Here is a 17527-nt window from a genome sequence, read left to right on the forward strand (position 1 = left end):
TATATAGTGAGGACAAGGAGATAATATATATGCTGATTTAACGCGAACAAGACATTACTTTGTTGATATCCTACACGCGCCAGAAACAGTGACGAGATTTCATAGGCTGGTCGAACTCAATAACCAATTTGTCAAAACTATGGAGATGAAAGTCGGCTGTCCCGATCTTAGAACAGGATTGAAATTTAAATCTGTGAGCAGCGATCTATTCATAGATTTACTAATTTCACTATGTGCAGATAAAATATGTATACCCTAATTCTACTTATACAGAGAACGAATTTACATAAGGCACGTTCGAATCGTTTTACTGAAATAATTAAAACTGGAGTGCCCAATCTGAAATCACAGTCGTGATCCGAAATATGTCAACGTAGTTTAGGATTTCTGTGATGTTTAAGCAGCGTTGGCTTTGAGATCGGGCTGCCGCGCCAGAAATTAAACATAAAAATAATATAGGAAGTAGGCCTATTCATCTTAGAACAGTGGTTCTCAAACTTTTTAATACATGCCCCCCTCCTTCATATGACGGTGAAAGATTTTGCTTCCCCCTTAGCTAGCAAAACTATAACGAATAGAATAATGGCATGGAGAGTTACGACTGTGGATGAGATATTTTTAAATATGAAATTCACACTAAATACAGAGCAATAACTATAAAGTGGATGGAAATCGCGCAGTGCGCGATAATTTTTTTCAGTTGACCTCAGCTTCGCGCCCCCCTGTTTGAGAAGCATTGCCTTAGAAGTATCATGATGATACTAGAAAAGGTTTAATCAAGTCCCGGCATTAATTCGATTTTTAGTACGCATTTTATCAAAGTTTACATGGAGTTTCTTTAGACTTTCGCAGGCCGTAGTTTACGCACCCCTGGAGTAGTGTATTTGGTTCTTGCTGTCGTGTGACTGCGGTTCAAGCTCACAGCAGAGAGTCACAAAATATTCATGAACGGTAAGTTGAATATGTCGAGCAAACTTTTGTAAAAAATCAAGAAATTCTTTTTGAGGTTGGCAAGGTGCATACTACTTTAGTGTTGATAATTTTTATGCTGACAGCGCCATGAATAGAGTGGTCCGAAGTTGAAATGCAAAGACTTTCAACCAAAGATGTTATAATGACGTAAAAACTGTAATATATGAAACAGTTTATAATACAGAACCTGACGAAGTTCGTTTGTGTCAGTGAACCTCTAAATTCCCATGATTCACACACAGAACTCCAACGTAAAAACCTCACGTTCACACCATCCCTAGTTCATATATCGACGTTTTCGGTCAGCATTAGGATAGTTCTTTTTGGTCATGATTTTCACGATGCCGATCATTATGGTACACTTCTCGGAGTCGCATGTTATCAGGCCTTAGACTTCATATGTCTTGGTGATTCGTGGTTCGGAAATGGCAGACTCCAAAACATCCATGTCTATAAATCTAGTGTAGGCCTATTTTTTCTTGAGGAAACCGTACCCAATAACGAAGACATTTGGTAGCATGAAATAGCGCGTAGCAATAAAAAAAATTATATAAAGCTGAATAATTTTTCAAAAAGTACACTATAATATATGTTCATTCCCAAAATAATTTGGGGCCCATTTCGATTTTTTAACAATTTCTAGTTTACGCATATTTCTTGTTTAGGACATCGAATCTTTTCAGCAGCGACTTGTTGGACGAAAAACTAGGCCTCTTTGGTGCCCTAGCTATGATACGGAGTATAGCCTATCTGATGTTGAAGAGTCTTGAGTACACCTTCTCAACTAAATCAAGCGCACATGAAATGCGCTTCGATGCAAAACCTATTCACTCGGTCTGATCAAAAAGATTCTAGTAGTCGCTTCTAAATAAAATATTAATTTTGCTCATCCCTAATCATCACGTGCTAGGCGCTAGTGAAGGTATAAACCGAAACAGAACTTTCGGTCGCAAAGACTGCATGCGGCGCAGAACAGTAGCTGTTGTAGTTACGATATGGATCATGAAGGCATAAATGGAATTGTTAATGAGTACCATCATATGTAATGATTCTGGCTGTAGCGACAACGAGCAAGTCGCCCATGTAGCCTAATGGATAAGGCATCGGCCTCCTAAGCCGGGGATTGTGGGTTCGAGTCCCACCATGGGTTGTATATTTTACTAAAGTTGTATCATGTCACTATGAGCTATAGAAGTGTCAAGTTTATGTTTCATTTCTTTCCAACTTCATAATTTATATTTAAGCTCCTAACTAATGAATATATGCATATGCATATTCGTATAGTCTTCAGCTCTTCAAAATTTGCCCGCCTTTCGTTAGATGCATCCTTCCTCTTTCAAATCTCTTTCTTATATACGTACACTGTCGCGTCTTTTTGTGTGCTAGATTCTGATATTGCGAAATCGGAAATACACAACTCTATCCTTGACCCGTCATCGTGCAATAAATCGGATTCGTTAGGAAGTTTATTGAAACAGACTATTACTAGATCAAACAGAATCATCAGGACACATTAAAATGGCGTATATAACGTACTAACAACGAAGAGGAACGTGGAGAAAATCAGCGACGCTAAAAATGTGGTCACCGTCTACTTGGTGAAATATGTGCGGCGGTACTGGTCCGTTATAAACCCTAGGCCAAACTCTTTTCAAGGCTATATACATATCGCTGTAGAGTCCTTGTTCACATCTTCAAAGGGTTAATCGGCATAACACCAACAAAACCTCCTAAAATGGAATCAAGTATCGATTCGCAGTCCAAGGAATCTACGGAAATGTCGCCCAGCGATGCAGTTGCCTTCTCTTCGGCGACATTCGTCCCTCCATTGACTGCGGTGTGCCGACCCGTGATATTCTTCTTTGGACTGCTCTCGACAAAACTGTGCCTTTCGTTCTGTAGTCGTATTTTATTGTTTCGTTCAGCCGAGAGCGATCTTCTCCTCGCCCGAATGGAGTCCAACTCCGATCCGTTTCCCTTTCGCGACCCATTCGAAGTAGGTGTAACGCTCTCCTTTTCATCGACTTTTGGGGCTGTTTTCTTCCTCTTGACCTTCTGCGGCGAAAGGAACTGCTTTTCTAGGGCTGTATTGGGCCTCTTCGAAATTGCCGAATCGGAATGTTTCAATACACCGCCAGCTTCCAGTAATCTTTTTTTGAAAGGTTCATCGGGATTGACGAACGTTAGTCTGTCAGTGCGAGAGGTCTTGAGAAGCGACCGCCCTGCGCTCAGAAATAGGTCGTACTCGAAGGTAACGGATTTCAGAGCTTCGCATTCCCTGAAATATATATCGATCTTGATTACGAAGCTCTTGTTTCCGGACTCGTTGACTTCGTACGGAGCCTTTCTAATCACTGTTTTGCGTTGGCGATAGTTTTCATCCAGATGGAAAACGACTTTCTTCACAAATTTTCGCAAGGACAGTCCCTGTATCGGTTTTACATACACCTTCCAGTCATGCGTGTGTCTCGATCCTTCGCCATTTGACCTTATAAGTTGAGCCTGATGCCCCAGTACCACATCCATTTCGACAACTTCGGCCATTCTCGTTCTATTTCAGAATTGTTGCTGCGATGGCGAATAACCAGGAACAAATGTGATCAACCGCTGATGATGCAAAGCATTTAATACCATATATTATCGTACCCACGTCATGGCTTCTTTGTTTAACTTGGGCCTATTTTAATTTTTTTCTTTCCTTATCTGAAGACGTTGTCTGGGGATTTATGTTGATTGCATGTTCGCCCGTCTCAATTCGAAAGCCAGCACATTCGATATGATAAAATAGCAGTAGCCTAATTGTTGGTCAAGAACTGAAGCTTCAGCGATAGATCTCATATCTTTGCAATTGTCCGCGAGACAACAATAGAGTGACTTGAGATAAGTAATGTCTGGACGGCTACGTCTTAATAACCTTAGATAACGTCGTCTGCTTCAATATAATTTAGTTTTGATGATTTCAAATTCCAACGCGCGGGATTTGTGAGGGAGTAACAACAGTTCAAACGGAATATTGGTCTCGGAAACCTCAGAAGATTGGTATTGAAAACATCTATTTGTGACGGGTCATAAATCAACTCACGATGACAGACCTTTCCTCGTCTGTATAGCAACTATAGTATCCCTGCCTGTCACGCGGGAGACCGGGGTAGGAAAAGATTCGTGTTCTTATGAACAGGGTCGAAACAGCACTTCGTCATATTCGGGCGGGCCCGTTGGTATATTGTCTTCGTTACATGGTGTTATTTCGTGACCTTCTGTCTGCTATGTCAAAAGATACTGAAATCGCCAAAACGTACTAAACTAAAAGACTCACACTGTTTCAAACTGGTATTTTTCACTGGCAAATAAGTAATCTCTGCGGAATGGCATTTGTCTTGTGGGGTTCAGATTGTCAGGACAGGATCATTCGGCAGTAGACATTTAGGTGCCTATTGACATTGGACAATTAAACATTATGTATATTAGGGATGGTGCGAACCCCTGAAAGGTACAGGTTCGTGTGAACGCAAACATGAACCTATGACGTCACGTCACGTAATATTGCTAACTCCAACCCTACATTTCAGTGAACTGATATAATAATGTGAAAGGGTAAAATGTTAAACGTCACCAAATGTATCAACTGGAACAATCAAATGCAGTAATAATCTCATAAAGTCAATATATTCCGTCGCTTGCCAACAACTTCGACGAGGACCTGCAAGGAAATATAAGCTTACGTCTCAACGGTCTTGACCAGACCGGGTAATATATTCGGCGTCTGACTATTGGTACATTGATATTAAGCAGAGAGTAACTCTGGTTTGCATACTTGCTACCGACATTACCTCCTAAACAAATTATACAGTAGCCAACACCAAACACCTCAATCGCACGGATTTGGTTTTTATTACACAATAAACATCAAATCAAGAGGGATGACGTCTGCCGGCTAATGAATAATGTATTATGTATATCAATTTCATTGATTGGTTGAATAAGCATTATTCGCTGACTACGTACGGTCGTACGTGTAGTGCAGAGGGGGGTAAACTTTTGAGCTCGCACGCCGCATTCAACATCTGAATCTATTCGCGGGCCGCACTATATGAAATTTGGATTAAAATATTACAATATTGGTATTTGATTATATAGTGAGGACAAGGAGATAATATATGCTTATTAATAATAATATGCTTATTTAAAGCGAACCAGACATTGCTTTGTTGATATCGTACACGCACCAGAAACAGTGACGAGATTTCATAGGCTGGTCGAACTCAATAACCAATTTGACAAAACTATAGAGATGAAAGTCGGCAGTCCCGATCTTAGAACAGGATTGAAATTTAAATCTGTGAGCAGCGATCTTTTCATAGATTTACTAATTCCACTATGTGTAGATGAAATATAAATACCCTAATTTTACTTATACAGAGAACGAATTTACATAAGGCACGTGCGAATCGTTTTACTGAAATAATTAAAACTGGAGTGCCCAATCTGACATCACAGTCGTGATCCGAAATATATCAATGTCGTTTAGGATTTCTGTGATGTTTAAACAGCGTGGGATTTGAGATCGGGCTGCCGTGCCAGAAATTAAACCTAAAAATAATATAGGAAGTAGGCCTAATCATCTTAGAACAGTGGTTCTCAAACTTTTTAAGACATGCCCCCCCCCCCCATATGACGGTGAAAGATTTCGCTTCCCCCTTAGCTAGTGTAGTATTATCACCGAGCTTCAAGCTGTAAGACTGACTACTTAGACAGTTACCTTTACAAGCCGACCTCCAAGTGTACTCTCAGCAGACCACACGCTTGTCTGTCATCCAAAACAATACGGAACCCATCGCTATGCTCAATCAAGCATATCATAACACCATAGCTAGCAAAACTATAACGGTTAGATTAATGGCATGGAAGGTTACAACTGTGGATGAGATATTTTTAAATATGAAATTCACACTAAATACAGAGCAATAACTATGAAGTGGATAAAAATCGCGAAGTGCGCGATAATTATTTTCAGTTGAGCTCAGCTTCGCGCCCCCCAGTTTGAGAACCACTGCCTTAGAATTATCATGATGATATATACTAAGAAAAGGTTTAATCAAGTCCCTGCATTAATTCGATTTTTAGTACGCATTTAATCAAAGTTTTTAATGAGTTTCTTTAGACTCCCGCGGGCCGTAGTTTGCGCACCCCTGGTGTAGTGTATTTGGTTCTTGCTGTCGTGTGATTGCAGTTCAAGCTCACAGCAGAGAGTCAGAAAATATTCATGAACGGTAAGTTGAATATGTCGAGCAAACTTTTGTAAAAAAGCAAGAAATTCTTTTTGAGCTTGGCAAGGTGCATACTACTTTAGTGTTGATAATTTTTATGCTGACAGCGCCATGCATAGAGTGGTTCGAAATTGAAATGCAAAGACTTTCAACCAAAGATGTTATAATGACGTGAAAATTGTAATATATGAAACAGTTTATAATACAGAACCTGCCGAAGTTCGTTTGTGAAAGTGAACCTCTAAATTCCCATGATTCACACACAGAACGCCAACGTAAACCTCACGTTCACACCATCCCTAGTTCATATATCGCAGTGGTTCCCAACCCTTTTGTCTTCATTCCCCACTTCAGATTTACTCCGAGCCTTCATTCCCCACCAGGACCGTAACAGCACTTTTTCAGCCCCCCCAAAAAAACGTTGGTCTTAGGCCCCCAGAACCTTGTCAGCCCCGCTGAGCCTGTACGCTTTTTTCCTGCAACTTATCAGCCACATTGGGTCTACTGTTTAGTGCGCCGCCTTATTTGGACTATACGCGCGAAGCGCGAAAATTTTATATAATTCGTGTTTGAATCGGCCAATATGATCGGGAATTGCATATATTTTGCTATCAATCTTTTTTCTCCTCTCTGCTCACGTAATCAGATTTGCCGGCGTAGAGCTGAGGGAGGTGTGTTGGAAAAGGTAGGACCCGAAATTAGAATTGAACATCTTCGGACGGACCCGTTGGAATATTGACTTCGCTACATTATGCTATTTTGTGACCTCCTATATCTGCTATGTCAAAAGATATGGAAATCGCCAAAACTAAAATGCACACACGATTTCAAATTGGTATTGCTTTACTGGCAAATAATTTTTCCCTGCGGGATGGAATTTGTCCGGCGGGGTTCAGATCGCCAGGACAGGAACATTCGGTGCCAGCCATTTAGCCAATCAAACATATATTATATATATATCGAAGTTTTGGGTCACCACAAGGGCATTACTTCTCGGTCAAGGTCTTCTCGCCGCTGATCGTTCTGGCACACTTCTAGGAGTTGCATGTTCCATGGCCCTACAACTTCATATACCTTGGTGCGTCGTGGCGCAGTAATGGCCGACACCGAAGTCTCCATTTCTATAAATCCTACGTATTTTCGTGGGGGAAGGGTACCCAATAATCAGATATTCGGCAATATTAAATCGCGGGGGGTTTGGGGTGCGGCAGTTACTGTCCTGTTCCCCACTGGCCACTACCCCGCACTTTTGTCAACATAGAGCAGCTATTTGCTGGTTTGACTACACAAGACACACAGCCACACCAGTACGCAAGACAATCGCGTATAACTGCAACATAAAACGTATTGTGAACCGATACCAGTAACGCTCAAAATTTCGCGAAAGCGTTATTTCACGTCAAACTAGTCGTGCTGGATGCGTTTGTGACGCCATGATTGGCCATCCAGAGTTAAAAATGAGGTTTTGTAAACAACACGCAATATAATTTTCGATACATACATTCCAGAGCAGTTAACTGGTAACGGTAATTGCGCATGTGTCTCCGAGAATATGTAGACTGTCCTCTGTATAATTTTGAACAAATGCGTCTATTCCCCACCAGAAACGATTGAATTCCCCACCAGTGGGGAATCCCCCACCGTTTGGGAACCACTGATATATCGACGTTTTCGGTCAGCATTAGGATAGTCCTTTTTGGTCATGATTTTCACGATGCCGATCACTCTGGTACACTTCTCGGAGTCGCATGTTATAAGGCCTTAGACTTCATATGTCTTGGTGATTCGTGGTTCGGTAATGGCAGATTCCAAAATATCCATGTCTATAAATCACGTGTGGCCTATTTTTTCTTGAGGAAACCGTACCCAATAACGAAGACATTTGGTAGCATGTGATAACGCGTAGCCATAAAGAAAATTATATAAAGCTGAATTAATTTTCAAAAAGTACACTATAATATATGTTCATTCCCAAAATAATTTGGGGCCCCTTTCGATTTTTTGGCAATTTCTAGTTTACGGATATTTCTTGTTTAGGACACCGAATCTTTCCAGCAGCGACTTGGACGAACAACTAGGCCTCTTTGGTGCCCTAGCTATGATACGGAGTAGCCTACCTGATGTTGAAGAGTCTTGAGTGCACCTTCTCAACTAAATCAAGCACATATGAAATGCGCTTCGATGCAAAACCTATTCACTCGGTCTGCGCAAAAAGATTCTAGTAGTCGCTTCTAAAAAGAATAATAATTTTGCTCGTCCCTAATCATCACGTGCTAGCCGCTAGTGAAGGTATAAACCGAAACAGAACTTTCGGTCGCAAAGACTGCATGCGGCGCAGAACAGTAGCTGTTGTAGTTACGATATGGATCATGAAGGCATAAATGGAATTGTTAAATAGTACCATCATATGTATTAATTCTGGCTGTAGCGACGACGAGCGAGTTGCCCATGTAGCCTAATGGATTAGGCATCGGCTTCCTAAGCCGGGCATTGTGGATTCGAGTCCCACCATGGGTTTTATATTTTACTAACGTTGTATCATGTCACTATGAGCTATATAAGTGTCAAGTTTATATTCCATTTCATTCCAACTTCATAATTTATAGTTAAGCTTTTAACTTTGAATGAATATATGCATATGCATATTCGTATAGTCTTCGGCTCTTCAAAATTTGCCCGCCTTTCATTAGATGCATCCCTCCGCTTTCAAATCTATTTCTTATATACGTACTCCGTCGCGTCTTCTTCTGTGCTAGATTCTGATATTGCGAAATCGAAACTACACAACTTCATCCTTGACCCGTCATCGTGCAATAAATCGGATTCGTTAGGAAGTTTATTGAAACAGATAATTATTAGATCAAACAGAATCATCAGGACACACTAAAATGGCGTATATAACGTACTTACAACGAAGGAGAACGCGGAGAAAATCAGCGACGCTAAAAATTTAGTCACCGTCTACTTCGTGAAATATGTGCGGCGGTACTGATCCTTTATCACCCTAGGCCAAAATCATTTTAAGGCTATGCATATCACTAGAGTCCTTGTTCACATCTTCAAAGGGCTAAGCGGCATAACACCAACAAAACCTCCTAAAATGGAATCAAGTATCGATTCGCAGTCCAAGGAATCTACGGAAATGTCGCCCAGCGATGCAGTTGCCTTCTCTTCGGCGACATTCGCCCCTCCATTGACTGCGGTGTGCCGGCCCGTGATATTCTTCTTTTGACTGCTCTCGACAAAACTGTTCCTTTCGTTCTGTAGTCGTATGTTATTGTTTCGTTCAGCCGAGAGCGATCTTTTCTTCGCCCGAATGGAGTCCAACTCCGATCTGTTTCTCTTTCGCGATCCATTCGAAGTAGATGGGACGCCCTCCTTTTCACCGACGTTTGGGGCTGTTTTCTTCTTCTTGACCTTCTGCGGCGAAAGGAACTGCTTTTCTAGGGCTGTATTGGGCCTCTTCAAAATTGCGGAATCGGAATGTTTCAATACACCACCAGCTTCCAGTAATCTTTTTTTGAAAGGTTCATCGGGATTGACGAACGTTAGTCTGTCAATGCGAGAGGTCGTGAGAAGCGGCCGCCCTGCGCTCAGAAAGAGGTCGTACTCGAAGGTAACGAATTTCGGAGCTTCGCATTTCCTGAAATATATATCGATCTTGATTACGAAGCTCTTGTTTCCGGACTCGTTGACTTCGTACGGAGCCTTTCTAATCACTCTTTTGCGTTGGCGATAGTTTTCATCCAGATGGAAAACGACTTTCTTCACAAATTTCCGCAAGGACAGTCCCTGGATCGGTTTTACATACACCTTCCAGTCATGCGTGTGTCTCGATCCTTCGCCATTTGACCTTATGACTTGAGCCTGATGCCCAAGTACCACATCCATTTCGACAACTTCGGCCATTCTCGTTCTATTTCAGAATTGTTGCTGCATCGGCGAATAACCAGGAACAAATGTGATCAACCGCTGATGATGCAAAGCATTTAATACCTTATATTATCTTACCCAGATCATGCATGGCTTCTTTGTTTAACTTCGGCCTATTTTAATTTTTTTCTTTTCTTATCTGTAGACGTTGTCTGGGAAATTATGTTGATTGCGTGTTCGCCCGTCTCAATTCGAAAGCCAGCACATTCGATATGATAAAACAGCAGTAATTGTTGGTCAAGAACTGAAGCTTCAGCGATAGATCTCATATCTTTGCAATTGTCCGCGAGACAACAATAGAGTGACTTGAGATAAGTAATGTCTGGACGGCTACGTCCTAATTACCTTAGATAACGTCGTCTGCTTTTGATGATTTCAAATTCTAACGCGCGGGATTTGTGAGGGAATAACAACAGTTCAAACGGAATATTGGTCTCGGAAACCTCAGAAGATTGGTATTGAAAACATCTGTTTGTGACGTGTCATAAATACACTCACGATCACGGACCTTTCCTCGTCTGTATAGCAACTATAGTATCCCGGCCTGTCACGCAGGAGACCGGGGTAGGAAAAGATTCGTATTCTTATGAACAGGGCCGAAACAGCACGTCTTCAAATTCGGGCGGGACCGTTGGTATATTGTCTTCGTTACATGATGTTATTTCGTGACCTCTTGTCTGCTATATGTCAAATACAGTGTTCCCTCTAAGCTGCGCACATGCGCAAATGCCTTAGATAATCTTAGATAACGTCGTCTGCTTCAATATAATTTAGTTTTGATGATTTCAAATTTCAACGCGCGGGATTTGTGAGGGAGTAGCAAGAGTTCAAACGGAATATTGGTCTCAGAAACCTTGGAAGATTGGTATTGAAAACATCGGTTTGTGACGTTTCATAAATCAACTCACGATGACGAACCTTTTCCTGCCTGTATAGCAACTATGGTATCCCTGCCTGTCACGATGGAGACCGGGGTAAAGAAAGATTCGTATCCCTATGAACAGGTCCAAAACAGCACGTCGTCATATTCGCGCGGGCCCGTTGGTATATTGTCTTCGTTACATGATGTTATATTATGGCCTTCTGTCTGTTATGTCAAAAGATACTGAAATCGCCCTAACGTACGAAACTAAAAGTCACACACGATTTCAAATTGGTATTTTTCACTGGCAAATAAGTTATCTCTGCGGAAAGGCATTTGTCTTGTGGGGTTCAGATTGCCAGGACTGGAGCAATCGGCACCAGCCATTTAGGTGCCTATTGACATTGGACAATTAAACATGCTGTATATTAGGGATGGTGCGAACCCCCGAAAGGTTCAGGTTCGTGTGAACGCTAACGTGAACATATGACGTCACGTCGCGTGATATTGCCAACTCCAACCCTACATTTCAGTGAACTGATATAATAATGCGAAACGGTAAGATGTTAAACGTAACCAAATGTATCAACTGGAACAATCAAATGTTATAGCAATCCCATAAAATCAATATATTCCGTCACTTGCAAACAACTTCGACGAGAACTTGCAAGGAAATGTAAGCTTACGTCTAAACCAGTGGTTCCCAACCTTTTTCGGTGGCAGGGCCAAATTTAGAATTTCTGAGTACGGCCGGGGCCGCACGAATACCAGGGCAATGAAATGAACCCAAAATAGTCACTAAAATATAAAAATTGGCATTGTTCCGATTATTCGCTTGACGCCATTGGCCATTGTGTTGCCGCGCTCCCGCTGTTCAGAACAATTAACCTTTGCTGGCTATTTCGGAGTAGTTGTATTGCCATGGCGAGATTTCAATTCGTATCTTTGGAATCAGTGCGTCACTTGCTTTCGATAAACACCGACATATCAAATTATTCGGACGCTTGGTTCCCGAGCTATAGGACTACCAATTATGCTGCCTTTTGCCGGCTAAGCAGTACGCATCTCGGCGTATTCAATCGTGAGTCACTTGTTGCACATCTATCCGTAAATTAGTTATCAATACCCAGGGCCGTAACAGCACTTCGTCAGCCCCCCTCCAAAAAAACGTTACTCTTGGGCCCCCCATAGCGTGATAAACCGAACTTCGAAGCCCCAGACCCCCTCAGGCTAGATGGCTGTTTACCGCTATTTATCATCTAAATCGGGTGTCCGTTTTAGGAAGCTTCTCTCGACTAATCGCGCGACGCGCAAAAAATTTATATTCATGATTGAATCGGTCAATATAATCGGGAATTGCATATATATTGGTATCAATTTTTATCCTCTCTCTGCTCACGTAATCAGATTGACCGGTTGAGCCAAGTGAGTTGTGTTTCAAAAGGTAGAACCACTCAATAATAATTAAACGTCTTCGGGCGTATACCCGTTGGCAGGAACGAAACATCACTTCGTCAGGCCCCCCAAAACAAGTAGGTCTTGAGTTCCCATAGGGTGATAAACCGAACCCCCGTGTCGTTGTTCGCTTCTGCCACGAAATCAGGATCCCCGTTTAGTGAGCCAGCGTGGAGCGCGAAAATTTTCGATAATTCAAAATAAAATAGGTCAATAAGATCGGGAATTGCATATATATTGCTATGAATTACTTGTCCTCTCTGCTCACGTAATCAGATTTACCGGTAGAGCTGAGTGAGGTGTCTTGGAAACTGTAGGGCCCGTAAATAATAATTAAACATATTCGGACGGGCGGACCCGTTGGTACGACTTCGTTACATGATGTTATTTGTTATTTCGTGACCTCCAGTCTGCTATATCAAAAAAATATAGAATCGCCCAAACGTACTAAACTAAAAGATGCACGCGATTTCAAATTGGTGGTTCTTCACTGGCATATAATTCTTCCCTGCGGGATGGTAGCCTGTTTGTCTCGTGACGTTCAGATTTCCAAGACAGGAACATTCGGCGGCAGTCATTTAGGCGCCTATGGTCAATTATACCTATATGTATTTTGAATATACATAACGAAGTTTTCGGTCAGCGTAAGGGCAGTCCTTTTGGGCCAAGGTTTTCTCGCTGCCGGTTGTTCTGGCACACTTCTTGGAGTCGCATGTTACATGGCCTAAAACTTTATATGTCTTCGTGCGTCGTGGCGCGGTAATGACCAACGCCGATATGCCCACTTCTACAAATCTTGCGTATTTTATCTTGGTCGAAGAGTACCCAACAATTAAGGTACTTGGAAACTTAAAATCGCGCGCAGCGCGAAAAATCTTTGAAAAAGTTGCATCAAATTTCATAAAATACTTTATAATTTATGCTAATTCACTAAATAATTTTGGGACCCCTTCGAGCTCGCTCCCCCCAATTGGGGGCTTGGGGTGCGGCAGTTACGGTCCTGTCAATACCTTAGGGTTGTTCAGAATTGACCGACTTTCAAAAAGTTCAGGTTTTCAGTCCGATTCCCATGCCTTATACCTTAAAAACATATTCTGGCTACTTTTTTTGTAACTCGTCCCCTGCATCCGCGTGCACATTGAGCTGGAAGAATAGCAGCTGAAAATAGGGGATTCCCCTAAAATCTGAGGGTCACGATTTTACCAAGCCTAGTTAAAGTGACATATAACATGGATTTATGCGGCTGTTGCGGTTTGGAGTGCTACAAAACCCCACTATATAAGGCATTCCTAGTTCAGGATATAATTTCCATGTCCCACACTGCCTTAGAACTGCTCAAAACTACCTTAAACTGATAGTAATTTTGTTCGATCACATATCCTACACCCCTCAAACCTACCCGGCACTGTTCATCAATTTCCTGGATCCCCATGTGCAAGAATACAACTGTAAATGTAACATGCACTCACAGCCACATAATAAACATCACAGGAAACGAAAAAATAAGGCAAAGAAAGAGATCAACTTGGCAAAATATTACATAAATCAGGTGGATGAAATGGTTGATTTCGAGAAATCTGCATATCTGTTCCGGTGATCTTCCACAGCTTGTAGGAGGCTCACTCGCTGTTTCTTGTCATCCGTTATGAACGCAGCATAGTCGGTATTCAATTTTACCATACGCTCTGCTGCATCATTAAAGTGCTACAGGAAAAGCACAGGCTGATGCATCATTTGAACTGCTGGAACTTTGGAATTTGACAAAATCTGTTGGAGCTCTTGTGTTTGACACAACATCCTCAAACACTGGTAAAAACAAAATTAACAGGAAAGTTTTCTACAATGCCTGTCGCCATCATATTTATGAACTGGTCATTCGAGAGGTTTGGAAGTGTTTGTTTGGATCGACAACCACAGGCCCTGAAAACACGGATTTTAATACCTTCAAGAAGAAGTGGAAACATATTGATAAATCAAGAAGCTATAAAACGCTGAAGTTTATTGAAGGCAGCTGGTTGGCGATGAAAGCTGATGAAGCAAAGCAAGAAATAATTCCACTGATGAAACCCAATGATGGAAAGCAGAAAGAAGTCTTGATAAGAGATGACTACAGAGAATGTGCAACAGGCCACTCGGCGATTTTGGATGACAAATATGTTGATCATCGTTTTCGCAAGCCTGGTGCTACTCATAGCGCTAGATGGATGAGTCAAGTCCTGTACTGTCAAAAAATGTTCATGTGGAGTGAGCAAATGGACTATTCTGAAGACTTCATTGAAAAGTTGGAACGAATCAATACATTCACTGCTTTGTTTTATGTTCCAGCTTGGTTGAAAACTGGTATTGCATGAGACGCACCTTGGAATGATCTCAAATTCCTTCATGACATGAAAAACTTTTCATTATACGATCTCACTGTTGCTGATGTGGCATTCAAGAAATTGCGAAAACATCATTGGTATCTAACTGAGGAAATGGTGGTATTTACCACGTTCTCGGCTAATCCAAAGATTCCTGACAAACTGAAGGAAGCGATGGCTGCTAAATTGCTGAAAATGCCAATCCCTGAAAAATTTCGCAGAGGTAGCCTATGCCTCTCAGTCTGATCTCTGACTCTGTCTCTGAGACAATGAGTATGGTCGATTTGATTGGGCCAGAATCGTGGTTTCTATTTGATGCTATACAGGTGGAACATTATTGGTTGAGTCTTCCAGTTTCGGAATGGCATACTGATCCGGATTTCGTGACTGCTCAAGAATTTGTGAATACTGTGGAAGTAGTTAATGATGCAGCAGAGCGTATGGTAAAATTGAATACCGACTATGCTGCTTTCATAACGGATGACAAAAAACAGCGAATGAGCCTCCTACAAGCTGTGGAAGATCACCGGAACAGATATGCAGATTTCTCGAAATCAACCATTTCATCCACCTGATTTATGTATTATTTTGCCAAGTTGATCTCTTTCTTTGCCTTATTTTTTCGTTTCCTGTGATGTTTATTATGTGGCTGTGAGTGGATGTTACATTTACAGTTGTATTCTTGCACATGGGGATCCAGGAAATTGATGAACAGTGCCGGGTGGGTTTGAGGGGTGTAGGATATGTGATCCAACAAAATTACTATCAGTTTTAGGTAGTTTTGAGCAGTTCTAAGGCTGTGTGGGACATGGAAATGATATCCTGAACTAGGAATGCCTTATATAGTGGGGTTTTGTAGCACTCCAAACCGCAACAGCCGCATAAATCCATGTTATATGTCACTGTAACTAGGCTAGGTAAAATCGTGACAATCAGATTTTAGGGGAATCCCCTATTTTCAGCTGCTATTCTTCCAGCTCAATGTGCACACGGATGCAGGGGACGAGTTACAAAAAAAGTAGCCAGAATATGTTTTTAAGGTATAAGGCATGGGAATCGGACTGAAAACCTGGACTTTTTGAAAGTCGGTCAATTCTGAACAACCCTAACCTATATCTATACCTATATCTATAGGTACTGGCCGTTCAACTGGAAAGTTAGGGCACATTGCATTGAAACAGCAGTGACGTAATCTTAGCAGTCTACTCACAACTTTCCTGCAATCCTAATTGAAAACTCCAGACTCCAAGCCAAGCAAGAGTATTTTATAACTATAATTTTTTTTCATAAATAGATTTCTCAATATCTTTGGTGGGGGCCGCAAGAAGGCTAGCCGGGGGCCGCATGCGGCCCTCAGGGCCGCGGTTGGGAATCACTGGTCTAAACGGTCTTGGCCAGACCGGGTAATATATTCGGCGACTGACTATTGGTACATTGATATTAAGCAGAGTGTAACTCGGGTTTGTATACTTGCTACCCGACATTACCCCTTAAAATATTATACAGTAGCCCACACCGAGCATCCCAATCGCACGGATTTGGTTTTTATGATACGATAAACATCAAATCAAGATGGATCCCGTACGCCTGCTAATTTTTTTACATTAGACAACGATTTCTCATGATCAATTTCATTGATTGGTTGAATAAGCATCATACGCTGACTACCGACGTGTTTAGTGTATTGGGTTCTTGCTGTCGTGTGATGGTGGTTCAAGCTCACATCAGATAGTCACAAAATATTCACGAACGGGAAGTTGAATGTTTCGAGCAAACTTTTGTAACAACGTAAGAAATTGTTTTTGAGATTGGCAAGGTCCATGCTTATTTAGTGTTGATAATTGTTATGCTGACAGCGGCATGCATAGAGTGGTCCGAAGTTAAAATGCAAAGATTTTCAACCAAAGATGTTATAATGACTTGAAAATTGTAATATATGAAAGAGTTCACAGTACAGAACCCAGTGTTGGGATCAAGTCACTACCTTCGAGTCACGAGTCATTTCGAGTCATTGCACATTTTGACTCGAGTCAAGTCAAGGCAATCGATTTTCGAAGGTGACTCGAGTCAAGTCAAGTCACTCGATTTCTAGAGGTGACTCGAGTCAAGTCGAGTCAAGTCAAGTAAAGTCACGAGTCAAGTCACAATTCAAGTCAAGTTGCCTTTTCGAAGTATGAGGCATGATTACGTCGTTGTCTTTTGCTAGCTGTCTGAAATACAGATTGAGTGGTCATTGTTTCTGCACCGATGATAGAATATATAGTTGAATATGCACGCAAGAAGGCATCGATCACATATACGTGGAACTGCTCAACTACGTAAGTAATTGCATAGCCTCAGTTTATATTTACCAGCCAAAAAGAGAAACGAATTGATAAGATGCAATACACGACCCTTTTACAAATTGATATGATACAATTCGAGCCTTCGCCAATGACTGAGGAATATATAAACTATATTCAAATTCAATTCATTAAAACAAGAGGTTTGGTTAAGGTAAGAACAGAGAACAGAAATAGACATTTTGCTATTACATTACTTTACTACTAATCTACGTCAACGTAAGCTGTAAGCTTCGATCACATCGTTTGCGGTCAATTTATTTGTGAGAGAACAATGGAAGCTCAGTGAAACGCACGATTATTGAATGATTGGTCGCTCTCATGGGTTACACCAGC

General features: G+C 41.5%; 1 protein-coding gene and 1 non-coding gene across 2 annotated transcripts in view; both read left to right on the forward strand.

Moving 5' to 3' along the window:
- The window catches only part of LOC145442888 (ribosome maturation protein SBDS-like), a 397416-nt gene that overhangs the window by 131788 nt on the left and 248101 nt on the right, over positions 1 to 17527 (forward strand). The window lies entirely within an intron of this gene.
- On the forward strand, positions 2050 to 2122 carry Trnar-ccu (transfer RNA arginine (anticodon CCU)). The gene has a single exon. It is a non-coding gene; the product is annotated as a tRNA-Arg (tRNA).

The sequence above is a fragment of the Botryllus schlosseri genome, chromosome 7 (genome assembly GCF_051294905.1).
Source record: "Botryllus schlosseri isolate E-star chromosome 7, Bs_hap1, whole genome shotgun sequence".
NCBI lineage: Eukaryota > Metazoa > Chordata > Ascidiacea > Stolidobranchia > Styelidae > Botryllus > Botryllus schlosseri.